Source organism: Pseudophryne corroboree, chromosome 5 (genome assembly GCF_028390025.1).
Source record: "Pseudophryne corroboree isolate aPseCor3 chromosome 5, aPseCor3.hap2, whole genome shotgun sequence".
Taxonomy (NCBI): Eukaryota; Metazoa; Chordata; class Amphibia; order Anura; family Myobatrachidae; genus Pseudophryne; species Pseudophryne corroboree.
The window spans coordinates 311,673,678-311,688,371 of NC_086448.1; positions in this window are offsets into that span (position 1 = coordinate 311,673,678).

Sequence of the window (14,694 nt, forward strand, 5' to 3'; positions counted from 1 at the left end):
CGAGTATACTACTATCTCTTTATCAACCAGTGTACAGTGCGGTAGTTCACGGCTGTGGCTACCTCTGTGTCGGCAGTCGGCAGGCAGTCCGTCCATCCATAATTGTATTATTATTATAATATATACCACCTAACCGTGGTTTTTTTATACCACCTAACCGTGGCAGTCCGTCCATAATTGTATACTAGTAAACTATCCAATCCATCCATCTCCATTGTTTACCTGAGGTGCCTTTTAGTTCTGCCTATAAAATATGGAGAACAAAAAAGTTGAGGTTCCAAAATTAGGGAAAGATCAAGATCCACTTCCACCTCGTGCTGAAGCTGCTGCCACTAGTCATGGCCGAGACGATGAAATGCCAGCAACGTCGTCTGCCAAGGCCGATGCCCAATGTCATAGTACAGAGCATGTCAAATCCAAAACACCAAATATCAGAAAAAAAAGGACTCCAAAACCTAAAATAAAATTGTCGGAGGAGAAGCGTAAACTTGCCAATATGCCATTTACCACACGGAGTGGCAAGGAACGGCTGAGGCCCTGGCCTATGTTCATGGCTAGTGGTTCAGCTTCACATGAGGATGGAAGCACTCAGCCTCTCGCTAGAAAACTGAAAAGACTCAAGCTGGCAAAAGCACCGCAAAGAACTGTGCGTTCTTTGAAATCCCAAATCCACAAGGAGAGTCCAATTGTGTCGTTTGCGATGCCTGACCTTCCCAACACTGGACGTGAAGAGCATGCGCCTTCCACTATTTGGGGAGGAATATGGCCGTTGACATGCCAGGTGAAAATACCAAAAAAATCAGCTCTTCGGTGTGGAGGTATTTCACCAGAAATGCGGACAACAGGTGTCAAGCCGTGTGTTCCCTTTGTCAAGCTGTAATAAGTAGGGGTAAGGACGTTAACCACCTCGGAACATCCTCCCTTATACGTCACCTGCAGCGCATTCATAATAAGTCAGTGACAAGTTCAAAAACTTTGGGTGACAGCGGAAGCAGTCCACTGACCAGTAAATCCCTTCCTCTTGTAACCAAGCTCACGCAAACCACCCCACCAACTCCCTCAGTGTCAATTTCCTCCTTCCCCAGGAATGCCAATAGTCCTGCAGGCCATGTCACTGGCAAGTCTGACGAGTCCTCTCCTGCCTGGGATTCCTCCGATGCATCCTTGCGTGTAACGCCTACTGCTGCTGGCGCTGCTGTTGTTGCCGCTGGGAGTCGATGGTCATCCCAGAGGGGAAGTCTTAAGCCCACTTGTACTACTTCCAGTAAGCAATTGACTGTTCAACAGTCCTTTGCGAGGAAGATGAAATATCACAGCAGTCATCCTACTGCAAAGCGGATAACTGAGTCCTTGACAACTATGTTGGTGTTAGACGTGCGTCCGGTATCCGCCGTTAGTTCACAGGGAACTAGACAATTTATTGAGGCAGTGTGCCCCCGTTACCAAATACCATCTAGGTTCCACTTCTCTAGGCAGGCGATACCGAGAATGTACACGGACGTCAGAAAAAGACTCACCAGTGTCCTAAAAAATGCAGTTGTACCCAATGTCCACTTAACCACGGACATGTGGACAAGTGGAGCAGGGCAGGGTCAGGACTATATGACTGTGACAGCCCACTGGGTAGATGTATGGACTCCCGCCGCAAGAACAGCAGCGGCGGCACCAGTAGCAGCATCTCGCAAACGCCAACTCTTTCCTAGGCAGGCTACGCTTTGTATCACCGCTTTCCAGAATACGCACACAGCTGAAAACCTCTTACGGCAACTGAGGAAGATCATCGCGGAATGGCTTACCCCAATTGGACTCTCCTGTGGATTTGTGGCATCGGACAACGCCAGCAATATTGTGTGTGCATTAAATATGGGCAAATTCCAGCACGTCCCATGTTTTGCACATACCTTGAATTTGGTGGTGCAGAATTTTTTAAAAAACGACAGGGGCGTGCAAGAGATGCTGTCGGTGGCCAGAAAAATTGCGGGACACTTTCGGCGTACAGGCACCACGTACAGAAGACTGGAGCACCACCAAAAACTACTGAACCTGCCCTGCCATCATCTGAAGCAAGAAGTGGTAACGAGGTGGAATTCAACCCTCTATATGCTTCAGAGGTTGGAGGAGCAGCAAAAGGCCATTCAAGCCTATACAATTGAGCACGATATAGGAGATGGAATGCACCTGTCTCAAGTGCAGTGGAGAATGATTTCAACGTTGTGCAAGGTTCTGATGCCCTTTGAACTTGCCACACGTGAAGTCAGTTCAGACACTGCCAGCCTGAGTCAGGTCATTCCCCTCATCAGGCTTTTGCAGAAGAAGCTGGAGGCATTGAAGAAGGAGCTAACACGGAGCGATTCCGCTAGGCATGTGGGACTTGTGGATGCAGCCCTTAATTCGCTTAACAAGGATTCACGGGTGGTCAATCTGTTGAAATCAGAGCACTACATTTTGGCCACCGTGCTCGATCCTAGATTTAAAGCCTACCTTGGATCTCTCTTTCCGGCAGACACAGGTCTGCTGGGGTTGAAAGACCTGCTGGTGACAAAATTGTCAAGTCAAGCGGAACGCGACCTGTCAACATCTCCTCCTTCACATTCTCCCGCAACTGGGGGTGCGAGGAAAAGGCTCAGAATTCCGAGCCCACCCGCTGGCGGTGATGCAGGGCAGTCTGGAGCGACTGCTGATGCTGACATCTGGTCCGGACTGAAGGACCTGACAACGATTACGGACATGTCGTCTACTGTCACTGCATATGATTCTCTCAACATTGATAGAATGGTGGAGGATTATATGAGTGACCGCATCCAAGTAGGCACGTCACACAGTCCGTACTTATACTGGCAGGAAAAAGAGGCAATTTGGAGGCCCTTGCACAAACTGGCTTTATTCTACCTAAGTTGCCCTCCCACAAGTGTGTACTCCGAAAGAGTGTTTAGTGCCGCCGCTCACCTTGTCAGCAATCGGCGTACGAGGTTACATCCAGAAAATGTGGAGAAGATGATGTTCATTAAAATGAATTATAATCAATTCCTCCGCGGAGACATTGACCAGCAGCAATTGCCTCCACAAAGTACACAGGGAGCTGAGATGGTGGATTCCAGTGGGGACGAATTGATAATCTGTGAGGAGGGGGATGTACACGGTGATATATCGGAGGGTGAAGATGAGGTGGACATCTTGCCTCTGTAGAGCCAGTTTGTGCAAGGAGAGATTAATTGCTTCTTTTTTGGGGGGGGTCCAAACCAACCCGTCATATCAGTCACAGTCGTGTGGCAGACCCTGTCACTGAAATGATGGGTTGGTTAAAGTGTGCATGTCCTGTTTTGTTTATACAACATAAGGGTGGGTGGGAGGGCCCAAGGATAATTCCATCTTGCACCTCTTTTTTCTTTTCTTTTTCTTTGCATCATGTGCTGATTGGGGAGGGTTTTTTGGAAGGGACATCCTGCGTGACACTGCAGTGCCACTCCTAGATGGGCCCGGTGTTTGTGTCGGCCACTAGGGTCGCTAATCTTACTCACACAGCTACCTCATTGCGCCTCTTTTTTTCTTTGCGTCATGTGCTGTTTGGGGAGGGTTTTTTGGAAGGGACATCCTGCGTGACACTGCAGTGCCACTCCTAGATGTGCCCGGTGTTTGTGTCGGCCACTAGGGTCGCTAATCTTACTCACACAGTCAGCTACCTCATTGCGCCTCTTTTTTTCTTTGCGTCATGTGCTGTTTGGGGAGGTTTTTTTGGAAGGGCCATCCTGCGTGACACTGCAGTGCCACTCCTAGATGGGCCCGGTGTTTGTGTCGGCCACTAGGGTCGCTAATCTTACTCACACAGCTACCTCATTGCGCCTCTTTTTTTCTTTGCGTCATGTGCTGTTTGGGGAGGGTTTTTTGGAAGGGACATCCTGCGTGACACTGCAGTGCCACTCCTAGATGGGCCCGGTGTTTGTGTCGGCCACTAGGGTCGCTTATCTTTCTCACACAGCTACCTCATTGCGCCTCTTTTTTTCTTTGCGTCATGTGCTGTTTGGGGAGGGTTTTTTGGAAGGGACATCCTGCGTGACACTGCAGTGCCACTCCTAGATGGGCCCGGTGTTTGTGTCGGCCACTAGGGTCGCTTATCTTTCTCACACAGTCAGCTACCTCATTGCGCCTCTTTTTTTCTTTGCGTCATGTGCTGTTTGGGGAGGGTTTTTTGGAAGGGACATCCTGCGTGACACTGCAGTGCCACTCCTAGATGGGCCCGGTGTTTGTGTCGGCCACTAGGGTCGCTTATCTTACTCACACAGCGACCTCGGTGCAAATTTTAGGACTAAAAATAATATTGTGAGGTGTGATGTGTTCAGAATAGGCTGAAAATGAGTGTAAATTATGTTTTTTGAGGTTAATAATACTTTGGGATCAAAATTACCCCCAAATTCTATGATTTAAGCTGTTTTTTAGGGTTTTTTGAAAAAAACACCCGAATCCAAAACACACCCGAATCCGACAAAAATAATTCGGTGAGGTTTTGCCAAAACGCGTTCGAACCCAAAACACGGCCGCGGAACCGAACCCAAAACCAAAACACAAAACCCGAAAAATTTCAGGCGCTCATCTCTAGTATAAGTACAGTGGGGACTGGGAGTGTGTAATGTGGCAGTGTATAAGTACAGTGGGGACTGGGAGTGTGTAATGTGGCAGTGTATAAGTACAGTGGGGACTGGGAGTGTGTAATGTAGCAGTGTATAAGTACAGTGGGGACTGGGAGTGTGTAATGTGGCAGTGTATAAGTACAGTGGGGACTGGGAGTGTGTAATGTGGCAGTGTATAAGTACAGTGGGGACTGGGAGTGTGTAATGTGGCAGTGTATAAGTACAGTGGGGACTGGGAGTGTGTAATGTAGCAGTGTATAAGTACAGTGGGGACTGGGAGTGTGTAATGTGGCAGTGTATAAGTACAGTGGGGACTGGGAGTGTGTAATGTAGCAGTGTATAAGTACAGTGGGGACTGGGAGTGTGTAATGTAGCAGTGTATAAGTACAGTGGGGACTGGGAGTGTGTAATGTAGCAGTGTATAAGTACAGTGGGGACTGGGAGTGTGTAATGTGGCAGTGTGTAAGTACAGTGGGGACTGGGAGTGTGTAATGTGGCAGTGTATAAGTACAGTGGGGACTGGGAGTGTGTAATGTAGCAGTGTATAAGTACAGTGGGGACTGGGAGTGTGTAATGTGGCAGTGTATAAGTACAGTGGGGACTGGGAGTGTGCAATGTGGCAGTGTATAAGTACAGTGGGGACTGGGAGTGTGTAATGTGGCAGTGTATAAGTACAGTGGGGACTGGGAGTGTGTAATGTAGCAGTGTATAAGTACAGTGGGGACTGGGAGTGTGTAATGTGGCAGTGTATAAGTACAGTGGGGACTGGGAGTGTGTAATGTAGCAGTGTATAAGTACAGTGGGGACTGGGAGTGTGTAATGTAGCAGTGTATAAGTACAGTGGGGACTGGGAGTGTGTAATGTAGCAGTGTATAAGTACAGTGGGGACTGGGAGTGTGTAATGTGGCAGTGTATAAGTACAGTGGGAACTGGGAGTGTGTAATGTGGCAGTGTATAAGTACAGTGGGGACTGGGAGTGTGTAATGTGGCAGTGTATAAGTACAGTGGGGACTGGGAGTGTGTAGTGTAGCAGTGTATAAGTACAGTGGGGACTGGGAGTGTGTAATGTAGCAGTGTATAAGTACAGTGGGGACTGGGAGTGTGTAATGTAGCAGTGTATAAGTACAGTAGAGACTGGGAGTGTGTAATGTAGCAGTGTATAAGTACAGTGGGGACTGGGAGTGTGTAATGTGGCAGTGTATAAGTACAGTGGTGACTGGGAGTGTGTAATGTGGCAGTGTATAAGTACAGTGGGGACTGGGAGTGTGTAATGTGGCAGTGTATAAGTACAGTGGGGACTGGGAGTGTGTAATGTGGCAGTGTATAAGTACAGTGGGGACTGGGAGTGTGTAATGTAGCAGTGTATAAGTACAGTGGGGACTGGGAGTGTGTAATGTGGCAGTGTATAAGTACAGTGGGGACTGGGAGTGTGTAATGTAGCAGTGTATAAGTACAGTGGGGACTGGGAGTGTGTAATGTAGCAGTGTATAAGTACAGTGGGGACTGGGAGTGTGTAATGTGGCAGTGTATAAATACAGTGGGGACTGGGAGTGTGTAATGTGGCAGTGTATAAGTACAGTGGGGACTGGGAGTGTGTAATGTGGCAGTGTATAAGTACAGTGGGGACTGGGAGTGTGTAATGTAGCAGTGTATAAGTACAGTGGGGACTGGGAGTGTGTAATGTAGCAGTGTATAAGTACAGTGGGGACTGGGAGTGTGTAATGTAGCAGTGTATAAGTACAGTGGGGACTGGGAGTGTGTAATGTAGCAGTGTATAAGTACAGTGGGGACTGGGAGTGTGTAATGTAGCAGTGTATAAGTACAGTGGGGACTGGGAGTGTGTAATGTAGCAGTGTATGAGTACAGTGTGGACTGGGAGTGTGTAATGTGGCAGTGTATAAGTACAGTGGGGACTGGGAGTGTGTAATGTAGCAGTGTATAAGTACAGTACTGTGGGGAGGCAGTCAATTGACCGCCTGTCGGGATCCTGGTGGTCAGGATACTGATGCCGGAATCCCGAAACCAGCTGAAATACTGGCGGTCGGAGTCCTGACCGCCGGCTAGTTACCCCTCTTGGCTGGTGGTCCATGCCAACACCCGGAGGGGAATAGAAACCTGTCGCGACCAAAGCATGGCAAGCGCAGTGAGCCTGCGAGGGGACACGCTGCGCTTGCTACTGGGATCCCAGCTGTCGGGCTCACGGTGTCGTCTCCTGACTGCCGGGATCTCGTACTGATCCTGTATTGTGGCTGGGGAGTGTGCAATGTTGCAGTGTATAAGTACTGTGAGAATGGGATGGAGTTATGATCCCGGCAATCAGGATCCCGGCAGTCAGCATACTGATGCTGGGATCCCAGCCACCAGAATGCTGGCAGGGGGCCAAGGACTATTCCCCCTCTTGGGTGTCCACGGCACCCATAGAGTGGGAATAGAACCGAGCTCGCAGCCTGGCGAGTGCAGCAAGCCTAAAAGGGGCCTCGTTATGCTCGCCCCCTCACCGGCATTTTGTAGGCCGGGATCCCGGCATCGGTATGCTGACTGACGGGATGCCGACTGATGGTCACCCGATCCCAACCCATGAGGACTGGGAGTGTGTAATGTAGCAGTGTGTAAAAGTACTGTCTGTGTGGGAGTATTTCCTGTCAATATTGTTGTGTAGCAATGTTTGCACTTATTGATACTGAACTTTCCCTTTGCCTGGGATGGACTGTTGACACCATGCTATTGTGATGCTTCAGACTGGTTTGTGTTAAAACAATCCGCATTACAAAGCCACGCTATAAAGTACAATATCATAGTGTATTTGTCTATTTTTCCATTGCATAAAGCACTGTAAACCATATGTGTGTGTTTGTAATGGTTTGCTTTGCGGTAATTTCAGTGTGCTTAAAAATATTTGCATACAGCATGGCCACACCTGCTATATGTGGCCATGTCTTCTGTATTTATATTTAGCCCATCCATCCTGTTTTTTTTTTTTCCCAAAACAAAGGTGGCAGTCCTACTTTTAGGTGCTTGATGTCTTGGCTCCCTGAGATTACTGGCATCTCTTAACTTATTCCAGTGTCTACTCTTATTGCTTCCATTTGCATGTAGGGTGTTGATTACTGGAGCACTGCCACCTCCGCACTGTGTGACCTGCGGCCACATGCATACGTGAACTTATGTCATGCATACACAGTCTTCCAGCACGGAAATGGTAGGTAACACTGCTACTTTAGCATAAACCAGTTTGAAAATTTTGTTTAAAAGTTTGGGCTGTGAGGGTGGGTATTATATAACATGTCAATATATCATAATATAAAAACTATACAAAAACAGAAATATACATTAGGAGAGAAAACTGCTCTAAATTCACACACACACAGAAAACCAGAATCTATGGGGGTAATTCTGAGTTGATCGCAGCAGGAATTTTGTTAGCAGTTGGGCAAAACCATGTGCACTGCAGGGGAGGCAGATATAACATGTGCAGAGAGAGTTAGATTTGGGTGGGTTATTTTGTTTCTGTGCAGGGTAAATACTGGCTGCTTTATTTTACACTGCAAATTAGATTGCAGATTGAACACACCACACCCAAATCTAACTCTCTCTGCACATGTTAAATCTGCCCCCCCTGCAGTGCACATGGGGGGGGTCATTCCGAGTTGTTCGCTCGTTATTTTTTTCTCGCAACGGAGCGATTAGTCGCTAATGCGCATGCGCAATGTCCGCAGTGCGACTGCGCCAAGTAAATTTGCTATGCAGTTAGGTATTTTACTCACGGCATTACAAGGTTTTTTCTTCGTTCTGGTGATCGTAATGTGATTGACAGGAAGTGGGTGTTTCTGGGCGGAAACTGGCCGTTTTATGGGTGTGTGCGAAAAAACGCTACCGTTTCTGGGAAAAACGCGGGAGTGACTGGAGAAACAGAGGAGTGTCTGGGCGAACGCTGGGTGTGTTTGTGACGTCAAACCAGGAACGAAACTGACTGAACTGATCGCAGATGCCGAGTAAGTCTGGAGCTACTCAGAAACTGCCAAGAAGTGTCTATTCGCAATTCTGCTAATCTTTCGTTCGCAATTTTGATAAGCTAAGATTCACTCCCAGTAGGCGGCGGCTTAGCGTGTGCAAAGCTGCTAAAAGCAGCTTGCGAGCGAACAACTCGGAATGACTCCCTAGGTTTTGCCCAACTGCTAACAAAATTCCTGCTGCGATCAACTTGGAATTACCCCCACATGTCATGACGCTGCCGGCCAATTCCACAAATACGCCAATTCGGGAATTGACACATGCGACGTGCCGGTCGCTTTCGGACATACAGGATTAATCAAACACCTTAGCTGCCACCAGCAAAGACTTTTCAACGTATTACGGATGTTGCAGGCGTCTTTAGCTTTACCTGTCACACACACACACTGCAATACTTAGAAAAGGTAGACGTGAGCCACTCGGGCCCTGAGTTCATAAGAATCACCAAATCAGAACTAAAATTAGATGTTTAATTTCAAGAATACTTCAGAGCTTTAGTTACAAAAAGGTTACAAAGACTATTAAGAATATTTTAAAAACACAGAATACAGCAATCTCAATAAATTAAAATAAATTAATACAGAAACCCTAACTCACTCAAACTTAGGTGATTCTGTTGTGGGGGATTTCACAGGATAACTCAGGTCATCTCCAACATATAAGTTGAGTCCCCAAGAGATGTACTTTGTGTCCCAGTGAGAGACACAGATATTGGACCTCATTCTTAATTGATCGCTAGCTAGCTACTTTTAGCAGCCATGCAAATGCATAGTTGCCGCCCACGGGGGAGTGTATTTTCGCTTTGCAGGAATGCGAATGCCTGTGCAGCCGAGCGGCAGCAAACACATTTTGTGTAGAACAAGACCAGCCCTGTAGTTACTTATTCTGTGCGATGATTGCTGCAACGAATGACACAGTAATGATGTCAGATACCCGTCCAGCAAACGCCCGGCCACGCCTGCGTTTTTCCAAACACTCCCAGAAAACGGTCAGTTGCCACCCAGAAACTCCCATTTCCTGTCAATCTCCTTGCATTCACCAGTGCGACTGAAAGCGTTGCTAGAACCTGTGCAAAACCATGATGCTCTTTGTACCTGTACGCAGCGCATGCGCATTGCGGTGCTTACGCATGTTCAGTTTTTTAAAATGATCACTACACACTAAACAACGACAGCTGACGATCAACTCGGAATGAGGGCCATAGTCCATAACTTCTTCAGGCCCCACCCTTGGGATTTTTAACTACTTCCCTGCTGGACACTACACATACATCAGGTTTACATACTTGGTGCTTGCCAAAAGGCAGGGGGAGGGGGTGTAGCCCAAAGGCATACTGTATGAAGCACTTTCAAAGAGAGTGAGGTCTGGCCCATCTTCCTTGGTCTGTTTACAAAGCCCCCTTGTTGACATAACACTAATTGGGCTTATCAGCCCTCAATGTCCAGAGCTTGGCAATACCTGCTTTTGATGTAGAAATGCAATCCCCTTTTACAACTTCATGTCAGGGTACCAGGCCACAGATAACTTATATTTTGGACAATATATAATTCTGAGGTCAGCTTGATTTTCCTGACATCTCCCTCTTATCAGTATTTATAACTTCTGGTCCCAAAATTTATGGTCTGCAGATCTCCCCCCAGCCTGGATGTATGGAGGTTAAACGCAGGACATTGCCCATCAGCCATTTTGTCCCATCTAAGCTGAAAGAATACAAAATGATATATATATACAGTCACTTGAAAACATTACTGGTGATTATTCCTGCAGGTAATCACCACACATTAGATCACATATAATTTGTGATCCTCCTTTCTATATTTAAACATGACACTATACTGTTATCAGTTGCTGCTGCTCATTCTTGTTTCTGGCTTTCTCCACGCAACTAGGATGCTGGATGCTACGTGCAGCAGCACACCTGTCTGTAATGCCTCATTACCTAACTCCAGCCTGGTGACTCCTGTGATTGGTCTGTCTCCCTTTTATTAGGGATTCTGGTCACTTCTGCCCTGCTGGTGATATTTCCTAGTTACTGCACCTAGTGAGCTCATCACTGTGCCCTGTACAATACCCAGTCTGTCTGTCTGTTCCTGAGTCTTGGTACCCTTTCTTTGTGTGCTTGTATTCCTGTATCCTGCCTCAGTCCTATGTGTCCTGCCCCTGCCTATCCTGTGTCCATTCCTACTCTATGTCATTGTCTTGCCATGGCCCTTCAGGTACACTCGTTTCTGGTCCTGTTCCAAGTCCAGGCTCCTGCCAAGTCACCGTGATTATATCCTGCCAGCTTTGGTTCTGAGTACATCCACTCCAGCCGCGCCTGTAGTTGCAAGTCTGCAGCAAACTACAGTATCTCTGGAATATCTGAACCTGTATTCCAGTATTCAAGTCACAGTTTAGCCACTGAGTTTGAATTATTTCTCTTATTGCAGACTGCAGCTTAGTCACACTATTCATTCAGCTAGTATCTCTGCAACTAGGTTCCTGTTGTCAGAACTTTGCTTTCAATTACAGTACACAGCCAGCACCTGTTTGTTTCCCAGCAGTTAACCATTGCCTAACTGTGTTCACCTGCAATGAACACTTTGTTACTTCAGTTATCATTGTTCTGTAACCAGTACATATGGAGTCCTGCAGTCTTCAGTCACCATGTCTTTTCAAGCCTGTCTCCAGTTAGAATTCCTGTATCCAGTCTGCCTGCAATTAACTTTTGCCGTGCCAGCTGCTACATTCCAGGTTTATTACCTTTTGGTCTCCAGGTTTAAGTCCAGGTGGCATCTCAAGTACCGGTGAGCGCATACAGCTCTAAGGGAACAGGAGTGGCTGTTATTGGTAGAAGACCCTCTCACCGGCTCTAAGGGTCTCACATACACTTTGCTTGAGTTCCCTAACATATACTAAGTATATAGGGATAGCTAGATCAATTCTACACACACACAAGCCAAATCCACAAAAAATACTGAAAAGGCTAGATTCACATTAAAAAAAATATTGAAAAAGTCAGATCTACATAAAAAAAAAACTGAAAAAGGTCAGATTCACATTCAAAAATACTGAAAAAGTCAAACCCACATAAAAAAATACTGAAAAAGTCAGATCCATACAAAAAGACACTGAAAAAGTCAGATCCACATTAAAAGAGCTGCAGTAGTCACTCTGATTATGAAAGCAGCCCAGTCACAGGCTAAGTCCAGTGGTACTGCCATGTAAGTCCAGTAATACTGCCGTATAATGACATAGACAATGAAATGCCATCAACGTGATCTGCCAAGGCCAATGCCCAATGTGATAGTAGAGGGTATGTAAAATCCAAAAAGCCAAAGTTCAGTAAAAAGACCCCCAAAAAAATAAATTTAAATGGTCTAAGGAAAAACGTAAACTTGCCAATATGCCATTTATGACACAGAGTGGCAAGGAATGGCTAAAGCCCTGGCCTATGTTCATGACTAGTGGTTCAGCTTCACATGACGATGGAAGCCCTCATCCTCTCACTAGAGTTAAGCTGGTAAAAGCACAGCAAAGAAATGTATGTTCTAAGATGGAATCCCAAATCCCAAAGGAGAGTCCAAGTGTGTCGGCGGTTATGATGCCTGACCTTCCCAACACTGGACAGGAAAAGGTGGCTCCTTCCACCATTTGCAAGCCCTCTGCAAGTGTTAGAGGTAGCACCCACAGTCCAGTTTCTGATATTCAAATTTAAGATGTCACTGTTGAAGTACACCAGGATGAAGATATGGGTGTTGCTGGCGCTGAGGAGGAAGTTGACGATGAGGATTCTGATGGTGATGTGGTTTGTTTAAATCAGACACTGGGGGAGACACCTGTTGTCCGTGGGATGAATAAGCCCATTGTGATGCCTGGGCAAAATATAAAAAAATACTGTAATAAGTAGGGGTAAGGACGTTAACCACCTAGGAACATCCTCCCTTATACATCACCTGCTGTGCATTCATAAGAAGTCAGTGTCAAGTTGTGAAACTTTGGGTAAGAGTGTAAGCTGACACCGACACCTAAATCCCTTCTTCAACTTGTACCCAAGCTTCTGCAAGCCACACCACCAACTCCCTCAATGTCAACTTCCTCCTCAGTCAGGAACGTCAGCAGTCCTGCAGGCCATGTCACTGGCAAGGCTGAGGATTCCTCTCCTAACCTGGATTCCTCCGGAGGATCCTTGAGTGGTACGCCTACTGCTGCTGTTGCTGTCGCTGCTGTTGTTGCTGCTGGGAGTCGATCGTCATCCCACGGGGAAGTCAGAAGACCACTTGTACTACTTCCTGTAAGCAAATTACTGTCCAACAGTCCTTTTTTGAGGAAGATGAAATATGACAGCAGTCATCATATTGCAAAGCGGATAACTGAGGCCTTGATAGCTAAGTTTTGTGTTAGACGTGCATCTGGTATCCGCCATTAGTTCAGTGGGACTTAGAGAATTGATGGAGGTAGTTTCCCCCTGGTACCAAATGCCATCTAGGTTCCACTTCACTAGACAGGCGATACCGAGAATGTACACACACCGCTAACAACCTCTTATGGAAACTGAGGGACATCATCGCACAATGGCTTACCCCAATGAGACTCTCCTGGTGATTTATGATATCGGACAACATCACCAATATTGTGAGTGCATTGCATCTGGGCAAATTCCAGCATGTCACATGTTTTGCACATACAATTAATTTGGTGGTGCAGAATTTTTTGAAAAATGACTGGGGTGTGCAGGAGATGCTGTCAGTAGCCCGAAAAATTGCAGGCCACTTTCGGCATTCAGCCACCGCATGCCGAAGACTGGAGCACCAGCAAACACTCCCGAACCTACCCAGCCATCACCTGAAGCAAGATGTGGTAATGAGGTAGAGTTCAACACTCTATATGCTTCAGAGGATGGAGGAGCAGCAAAAGGGCATTCAAGCCTATACATCCACCTACGAAATAGGCAAATGAGGGGGAATGCACCTGACTTGAGTGCAGTGGAGAATGATTTCTGTCTTGTGCAAGGTTCTCCAACCCTTCGAACTTGCCACACATGAAGTCAGTTCAGACACTGCCAGCTTGAGTCAGGTCATTCCACTCATCAGGCTTTTGCAGAAGCAGCTGGAGAAATTGAAGGAGGAGCTTAGATGGAGTGATTCCGCAAAGTATGTGGGACTTGTGGATGGAGCCCTTCATTCGCTTTGCCAGGATTCAAGGGTGGTCAATCTGTTGAAATCAGAGCACTACATTTTGGCCACCATGCTGGATCCAAGGTTTAAAGCCTACGTTGTATCTCTCTTTTTGGCAGACACAAGTGTGCAGAGGTTCATAGACCTGCTGGTGAGAAAATTGTCAACTCAAGCGTAATGTGACCCGTCAACAGCTCCTCCTTCATTTTCTCCCGCAACTGTGGCTGCGAGGAAAAGGATAAGATTTCCTAGCCCACCCACTGGCGGTGATGCAGGGCAGTCAGTAGCGAGTGCTGACATCTGGTCCGGACTGAAGGAGCTGCCAACGATTACTGACATGTCTACTGTCACTGCATATGATTCTGTCACAATTAAAAGAATGGTGGAGGATTATATGAGTGACAGCATCCAAGTAGGCATGTCAGACAGACCATATGTATACTGGCAGGATAAAGAGGCAATTTGGATGCCCTTGCACAAACTGGCTTTATTTTACCTAAGTTGCCCACCCTCCAGTGTGTACACCGAAAGAGTGTTTAGTGCAGCCGGTAACCTTGTCAGCGATCGGCATAGGAGGTTACTTCCAGAAAATGTGGAGAAGATGATGTTCATTAAAATGAATTACAAATTCCTCCGGGAAGACCTTTACCAGCAATTGCCTCCAGAAAGTACACAGGGACCTGTGATGGTGGATTCCAGTGGGGACGAATTAATACTCTGTGAGGATGAGGATGTACACAGTGAAAGGGGTGAGGAATTGGAGGATGAGGATGAGGTCGATATCTTGCCTCTGTAGAGCCAGTTTGTGCAAGGAGAGATTGATTGCTTCTTTTTTTGTGCGGGCCCAAACAAACCAGTCATTTCAGCAACAGTCGTGTGGCAGACCCTGTCGCTGAAATGAT